Consider the following 8,795-nt stretch of genomic DNA (forward strand, 5'->3'; position numbering starts at 1 on the left):
ATTTTTCTATATAACTATTGGTCTGCACTGTAGCTACGTGTGGAATGATGTTCAACTAACGTTAGCTTTGATTATGGGTTGTGGGATATGGGATTTTTTTTTTTTCTTTTTGCTATCTTATGTACTTTTCTGTTAGTTTGAATCTAATGCTTTCCCCCAGAGAGGGAAGAAGGCAGGAGTGTCAGCTGTCACTTCTTTTCATAATTGCACTAGAGTTTCTACCCAGTGCAATAAGGCAAAAAAAAAAAGGGGTAGGGGTCGGGGTAGAAAGATGCCAGAATAGAAAGGAAGAGGTAGAAACTGCCTCCCTCACAGATAGTGTGATGATATTATTACATAAGAAATCCTAAGTAACACACACTATTAGAACTAATTAACAAGTTTAGCAAGAGTGTGGGATACAAGATCAATATTAGAAAATAAATTGTATTTCTATATACTAGCAAAAGCAATCAGAAAATGAATTTTAAAAAAACAGTCTACTTATAGTTGCATCAGAAACAATAAAATATTTAAGAATAAGTTTAATGAGGGCAATATTTGTACACAAACTACAAAACATTGCTGAGAGAAGTTAAAGAAGATCTATAAAAATGGAGAAATGTTCTGTCCTCAGGATTGAAAACTAAATGTTGTTAAAATGGTAGTAAGTCTCCCTAAATTTAACACGACCCCTTGCAAAATACCAGCAGACATTTTTGTATTTCTGGCTGAACCTAAAATTTCCACAGAAATGCAGAGGACCTAGAAGAGCCAAAACAATTTTAAAAAAGAAAAAAGGGACGTAAACTACCCCATTTCATGACTTATCGTAAAGCTTCAGTAATCCAACTCGTGTGGTGCTGGAATAAGGACAGGTCCACAGACCCATGGGACAGAATCGAGAACCCAGAAGTGAACCTGTGATCTTTCAGCAGTAGTGCCAAGGTGATTCAAAGGGGAAAGGTTGGTTTTTGCAACAAATGGTGATGGAACAATTAGATATCTGTATAAAAAAATAAAAATAAGTAATCTTAAATGCCTACCTCATACTCGATGCAAAAATTAACTCAAAATAGGTCATAGTCCTAAATATAAAAGCTAAAACTATAAAATCTAGACTAAAATATAAAAGAACATCTTCATGACTTCAGGTTAGCCAAAGAGTTTTTAGATCATAAAGGCACAAATTATAAAAGAAAAAATAATAAACTTGATTCCATTAGAATTTAAAACGTTTGTGCTTCAAAGGACTCCATTAAACATCCAAAAGACAAGCCTCAGACTGAGAGAAAACATTTGTAAGTTACACACCCAATAAAGTATTTCTTTCTAGCATGTATACTCTTATAGCTCAATAATAAGAAAATAAATCACGCAATTTAAAAAATGGGAAACATGGGGAAAAAGCAAAACAGACATTTCACCAAGGAAGACTTGCGAAAGAGAAGGTGTTCAACATCATTAGTCACTAGGGAAATAGAAAGACAGCAAGAAGCCTCCACACACCCACAGGAATGGCTGTCATCAAAAGGACAGATGCCACGAAGCCCTGGCGAGGCAGTGGAGCAAATGAAATGCTCAGATGTGGCTGCTGGGAATGTAAAGCGTGCAGCCGATTTAGAGAGCAGCTTGGTAGATCCTTTAAAAACCTAAACAAATTTACCGTACGACCTGGCAACTCCACTCTTAGGGGTCTTACTAAGAGAAACGAATGCAGGCGCCCAGTACAGAACTCGCATGCCGACACTCGTAGGAGCATTATTTGTAGCCGCCGATGCGCATAGAAGCGTTATTTGTAGTCGCCTAAAGCTGGAGACAACCTAGACGTCCGTCAGCTGGTGAATTACTAGGGGGCGGGATGCCCACGCAGTGGAACACTACACGCCAGGAGGAAAACGTCAGTGATGCCAGGGCGGGTCAGCCTTAGACACTGCGACACGTGAAAGGAGCCAGGCACTACAAGCTACGTATTCTGTGCTTTCGTTTATGTGAAATGGCCATCATGTAGGGACAGAAAACAGTGGGGCAAAGTTCAAGAGCTTATTAGTGGTAATGGTAGCGAAACTATAAATTTACTAAAATTCATTGAATTGTATATTTAGAATGGGTGAATTTTATAGTATTTAAGAAAACTTCAATAAAGCTATTTTCATAAAGGCTTAACAAAAACATGAGGAATGGCAAAGTTCGAGGTCTCTGGTCAAGTCTGGGTTTGTATATTTGGACAAAGATTGAGTTGCATCTGTCTGTCTTTCCCATCGTCTGACTTAATTAGCTTTACTTTCGGCAGTAAAAGTTTGTGGGAATTGCAATGCTTAATTCTCCAGGGGACTTTTGACTTTCCTGTTGTCCTCAGAGGAGAAACATCCAAATCACAGATGCATGAGTTTCATTAATGATGAAAACTAGAACTTTTTAAATGGTTTTTCAAGACAGATTGCCCATAGTTCTGTTTATTTGCCCAATAATGTCCCTTCTCAACAGGTAAATTCACTTTCTGAAGTCCCCTCGCCCTTGCCTCCCAGACTAAATTAACTACAGGGCTACATCTTAGCCAGTTGGGGCTGCTGTAACAAACACAACAGACGAGGTAACTTAAACAACACACGTTTATTTCCCCCTGTTCTGTAAGTCCCCTGGAAGTCCGAGGTGCTGGCTGATTCGTTTCCTGGTGAGAGCGGTCTTTCTGGCTTGGAAGCGGCTCCCTCTTCTCTGTGATCTCACGTGGGGTGGCGGGGCGGAGGGAGAAAGAGACACGGAGACATACTGGAATAAAACAGCTGTAAGGATAGGAGATGATGGATCTTGGACTATTAGAATTCACCATTCCAGAGGGAAGGGTATCCAGGGTCCAGGGCCGTCCAGGTGACTGTGTTATTGAAGTCACTTGTGGTCAGGTTGTTGGGCATCCGTGTGCTTGATGAGCTCATAGGTGGTCTTGGCAGGAGTTGGGTAAATACGAAGATGGTGAGTCATACCAGAACGCTTACTGCTGGGGGGTATGGGAAGCGAGGCAGGCAGATAATGAACAGATGAGCTTTTATTCAACTCTGAGTTGACAAAGTGTTATTCACAGATATTATTTTACTTAATCTTCACAACCTATGACACAGACATGACTATTAGTCTCATTTCACAGGTAAAAAAAAAAAGATTTAAGTTGAACTTGCCAAAAAAAAAAAAAAATTAGCTAGTAAGTGACAAAGCTAAAACTCCAGCCCATGTTTTCTGACTCAAGATCTCTTATTATTTCCAGGATGTCATGCTGTCTTAGCAGAAATAACATTGTACCCCGTAGGGGTGCTCTATAGATACAAAGCCTTAATCCAAACAAAAGATACTAAAATATGAAATCGAGACCCATTAGTAGGTAACAGGTGGTTTCCAGAGGCCCCTGGTTGAGAGAATTGAATGTTTCTCCTGTTTGTACTCAAGAAAACAAGGCTCGTGCACATGCATCAGTCCAGCCCCCTCAGCCACCTCACAGCTAACGGTGGGACTGCCGCTCTGCCGTTCCAGGATGCCTTTGGACATTCAGTGCAGCCCGGTCACACCTGGATAAGATGTCAGGTGACAGGTCGGGATGGAGTGTCTAGCATGCTACTTAAAGTGTTTCCACATAAAACATAAAAAAGTGGGTGGCCTCAGGCCTTGTGGCTCACCTCTCTCTAATGGCTCTTTTCCTGAAGATGAGAGTCCTGATAATTTAAACAAAACGTTTCTGACACTCAGCTTTCTGAGAGCTGCAGGGGCCCGAAAGTCAAGGAAGTGGCAGGAAAGCACCCCAAGAATTCCTGTGCCACCCCACCTAAGCGTGAAGGGGCCGAGAGAGCTGCCCGTCCTGGACACCCCGGGAGAGGGGCGCGGGTGGCACGTGGGCAGGCGAGTGAGGCCGGGCAGCACCAGGGCTTGGCCTGCGCATGCTCATCAGGTTGAGACGCGGACTGGGGAAGAAAACACGGAAGGTTCCGCCACCCCAGCGGAGTAGAGGCTCGCGGTCCCACAAGTGGACAGAACGGGAAAGTTAAGTGTCTGGCACAGTGAGTTCGAGGTCTTGGATTAGCTCGCTGCCCAACGCTGTTTGGCAGCTTCTCGCACTATGTCGAGTCCCCTGCTGGATACTCGCGTGGAGTCCAGGACGTCTCTGCGACCTCGTACCTCCTCTGGTGTCTGATGGTCACACGGTCACCTAACAGAGGCTCGTGGCACACAGGCCAGTGTCCAGATGAGGGTGTCCCCGCCACGTGCAGGAGGCGGATGACGTTCACGTGAACTAAGGTGACATGGTAGGTGGCGAAGGGGCCGTGAGGACTGAGGCAGGGCGGTGGTGCTGTCATTTTGAAGACACGCTGTTTGCTCAGTGAAGACGCTGAACTGAAGACCAAAAGGTTCTTTGAAGCACTGGCCATAATTCCAGTAAGCCAAGGACATTTTCTCAACAAAGCCAAAGCAGGCGGACGAGAGAAGTAAATATTTATACAGGATTCATAACTGAAACCAGCTGGAGGCCTCATTAATCAAGTAGAGAGATGAGAAAACTCGCAGAGGACAGAGACCCACAGGGAGGGGCTTTGCGACCACCCAGCCCCCTCTCTCCAGGTTTACACCCGTCTCCCCCCAACCCACAGCCGAGTTCTGTACGAGGCACTGTTCTGTTAACTTATTTTCTCGAGACCGTCTGAAGTACAGTATTCCTGCAGCTGTAAACGTCCCAGAGGGTGCCTGAGACACAAGGCCTTTCTTCTCCAGTGCCATCCTTGGCTCCTCCATGAGCTGATCCGGACCACCAAGGCCGTGCGTGGCACTGGGGGGCATCGGACTGGACTGGGCATATGCACGAGTACTTCCCTCCCCAGGATGGCTTCCCGGCCCTGCTGAGGGCCAGGCTGGTGGGAACACAGCTGGGACAAGCGTCTGCGCCTTGCATGTCCCCCGGGAGGAGGTCTGCCATGGTGCCACAGGGATCAGTTGAGGAGGCCAGCCTGCAGTCCTCGCCCTGGGGTCATGTCTGGAAGAGGGGACGACAACGTCTTCATGGGAAAATTATGCGAAAAAGAAAATAGCCAGAAGATACAAATATTATCTAGCACCCTAGGGAGGTTTAAGGAGAGAGCCAGGAAGAGCGGGTGGGAGGGGAGTGGAAAGAGGCTGGGTCGGGAGCTGGGTCCCAGTGTGTTAGACTGTCCCGCGTGTGTGTCATGCATCGCCATCTCTTCCTGGCCTCAGCTTCCTCCTCCCAGTTACATCTCCGAGACACTCTAGTGCCTGAACTCCACGGGGCCGTGCCAGGTCGGTCCCCCGTCTAAGAAGCCAAAGAGACACGAGAACATGAAACGAGTAACTGAGGTGTAGAAGGCAGTAAAGCGGAAGGGGAAGGGGGTACGCTGCCGTCTGCGGCACGCTAGGAGTCCGAGGACACCACGCCCGCCTGCCCCCGGCCCCGGCCGGCTCCCTCTTCCTCTCCCTCTCCCTGAACCAGCTTTGGCGATGGTTCTGCCCTCACACCTGCTGCCTCACGGTCCCCGAGGTGTAATACCCACCTCCACACGGCCTCGAGTGGTCGTTGCTGCCAGGGACAAGTGGCAGGAGGGGACTAGAGCAGAGAGCCGGCCGAGTCTACCTCCCACACAAGTGGGTTCCTGCGATTGTATTTGGGGACTTCTGCCTCCAGCCCAGCGGATAAAGCCACGTGACTTGGCTAATCCTGGCTGCAAGGGAGGTTTAATTTTTATTTTTCTAAAAAGCTGGGCATATATTGCTGTTCTGTACAAATTCAGTTTTCTGTTTTGGAAAGAAAAAGTGAATAATGCATAGGCAACTAGTCATATCTGCCACGTGTTCTGTCCAGGGACACATATCTTGGCAGATGAGTCGGTTCCGTGGGAGCAGGAGGCTTGTTCATATCACAGTGACAGTGCACAGCAAGGGAGAAGCGAAGTACCTCCTGATCCTGACAGCCCCAGGGTAGAGGGAAACGAAACAAGACACAAATAGCAAAAAAAGTCTCTGATCTGAGGAGCAGTTCAATTCCGGTTAAGTCCGGGAAGCGGTGGGAGCAGCAAGATGCGGGCGGCAGGCTATTCTGAGGCTGGCAGACAGGCCGGCGCTGCGGGCGTGGAGAGGGCTGGGTCGCACCGGTGGGGGCCGGGGGGGTGCGTGGGATGGAGTTGATGGGCAGCGAGGCTTTGCTTCCGGAGGCGCGGGTCTAGACAGGGTTCGTTGAAGGTGTGGGGACGTTGGTCCCTAGTGGCGTCTCGGAGGAGGCGCATGTCTTTCGTGGTTTGGTCTAGATACTTAGGTAAGTGGCGTGGTGGTTCCCAGGACAGCTGTCCCCTCAGGTGACATGCAGACCTATGGGGCAGCTGTGAGGGAGGCCACGCAACTAAGAAGGGGGCTGGGGTGCCGCTCAGCCAGTGTGTCAGCTGGCACGCCGTGCAGGTAGCGTTCCATCCACCTGGAGTGGGCTGTCTGCGAATGCTCAGGACAGCGGTGCCGTGAGTGACGCTGCACTGTGGAGATGTCGCTGTCTGTTTAATAAACTCACGTGCAGCGTCAGTCTCGGGGAGGCACGAGCCTACCATCCTACGAGCCTTGGGGACCCAAAGACAAACGCGTTCCCTGTTTAGGCTCGAGAAGCTTGGACCAAACTGGATTCAAGTACACATCACTGTGGTCCCCCAGAATCAGAGCCTAGCGTGTTAGAGATGGAAGGGACCCCAGGGTCATCTATCCCGTCCCGTATAGATGTGAGTCCCCAAAACGAAAAACCCCTCGTGAGGAGGTTGGAAGTCAGGGACAGGAAGATGTCCTCCATCCCCGAGACCTGCCTGTCTCGTGGAAAGAGAAGCGAGCGAGAGACATTTGGCCTGGAAAGGTCACAGAAGGGCTTGTTTTTCCCTGTCCCGCAGTGCTGAGCCGGAAGGGATCTGTGGTGGGAACGTGGCTTCACAGCGTGTTCTTCCACGGGAACTGTTCACCGGGGCTGTGGGGGTGCTGTCTCCAGGGAGAGGGACAGCCCTGGCAGCAGCCCCGCCCCACCCCGAAGATATGGCACGGCGCCCACAGGCTGCTCCCTTACAGCAAGAGGACCGTTTTCAGCATCTTCCACGAGCAAAGAGCCTGGAGCCCGGCCAGCCCCGTCCCCCGCCTGCAGCCACCATGAGCACACCGTGGGCCCCTGGAACAGCCATGGGCCCCTCTCGTCCTGCAGCAGAATGGCGCCCGGACGTGGCGAGGCCACCCCCAGGAGCGCTTCCCGCCTGCCGGAACCCTGAGCAGCCGAGCACAGCGGGGTCTCCGCTCTAGTTCTGCCCGGACCCGAATGAGGAGAGTGAGCGAGAGCCTTTCTGAGCTTCCATGGCTGCACCTCCCCCTTGGCTCTGTCCCCTGTCCCCTCCACTGTGAAGCCCCTTAGGTCCCCGTTCACCTTCTAGAGTCTCAACCCTGTGCTGCTCAAGCTGCCAGTCTCCTTCCGGTCACCCCAAACTCCTCGAAGGAGCCGTCTCGACTCCTGGCTTCAAGTTCTTCAATGCCCACTCAACAGAGAATTCTTTGCATTTAGGGTTCTGCACCGACAGCCCCTCAGACAATGTCACCACCCATCCTCTCCACAACCTGCTGGGACAAAACCTGGAATGAAGTCTTGGCCCCTGCCCCGGTTCAGGAACCCCAGCGCTTTCTGCGTGTGCCCTCCACGGGGACAGCCCTATCCCTCCCCGCCCCAGGTTCTAGCCAGGCACCAACGCAGACCAGGTATGACACCAGCGACCTGGTCATCACGCTGCCTGACCCCAGGACGCTGGGGAGAAAATTCCACAGGAGGTAATGCCACAGAACAGGAATCCCAGACAGGAGTTAAAAACCAGGAGGAAATTCAGTGTCATGAAGAACAAACTAAAAGAGAGAATTTTGTAGTGCGCCTTCAGTGAGTGCTGACTGCTGCACTAGTATAAGCACTCGATGGTCATTATCTCCCTTATCTCCCTTGAGTTCCAATGCATAGAAAACACCCAGCTGATGAAATTCTAAGTAATTTGTGCAGCATCCCAGTCGGTAAATGGTAGAGCCATTGTTTGAATGACGCACTTTCTCTCCTCCAGTCTGTGCTGGAAACCACTGTGCCACCCTGCCCTCTGAAAGGCCCTCGACATCCCTTAAAATACAGGTTACGTGTGTTTAAAATTTTTAAGGGAAAAAAGCAACACATTACGTTTGTAAAACTAGAACAAGGATAATTATTCAAATGGGTCAAATACAACAGTTAAAAATTAAACTTACAGCCACTAAATTCTAAGAAAGAAAGCACCTCATTTTAAGAGTAAAGAATAGAATGACCACAGCTAAATTCAGAATTAGTGACCTGGAAGATAACGCTGAGAAAATCCTTCTGGATGCTGCTGGAATTCGAAGAGATGAAACGCGCGACAGTGAGCAGTGGCGGGTGGGAGGTAGTGTGTGTGGCCCACTGACGCTCCAGGAAAGAGCAGGCACAGCGAGCAGGAGGCACGTGCCCGGGGTATCCCAGACCGAAGAGAGACACGGGTGTCACGCTGGGCGTCCTCGGTGGCAGGCAGGACTGGAGACAAGGACACCTGAGCCGTCTACAGCAGGAGTGCGGGGAAGACTGGACGGCTCCCAGAGAGCTTGGGACAAAGGGCAGCAGCAGGTGCCAGGATGTGGAGACACGTCACCTTCAAAATGCACAGTGAAAAGCGACTGGCCTCCTCAACTAAGACTCTACAACCAGCCTCACTTTTTTTTTAGAAACATTTGTAAAGCCCACTCCCCCAGATCCTTGCTGAAAGAACCACAAA

The sequence above is a fragment of the Pteropus medius genome, unplaced genomic scaffold (assembly GCF_902729225.1).
Source record: "Pteropus medius unplaced genomic scaffold, Ma_sr-lr_union100, whole genome shotgun sequence".
Taxonomy (NCBI): domain Eukaryota; kingdom Metazoa; phylum Chordata; class Mammalia; order Chiroptera; family Pteropodidae; genus Pteropus; species Pteropus medius.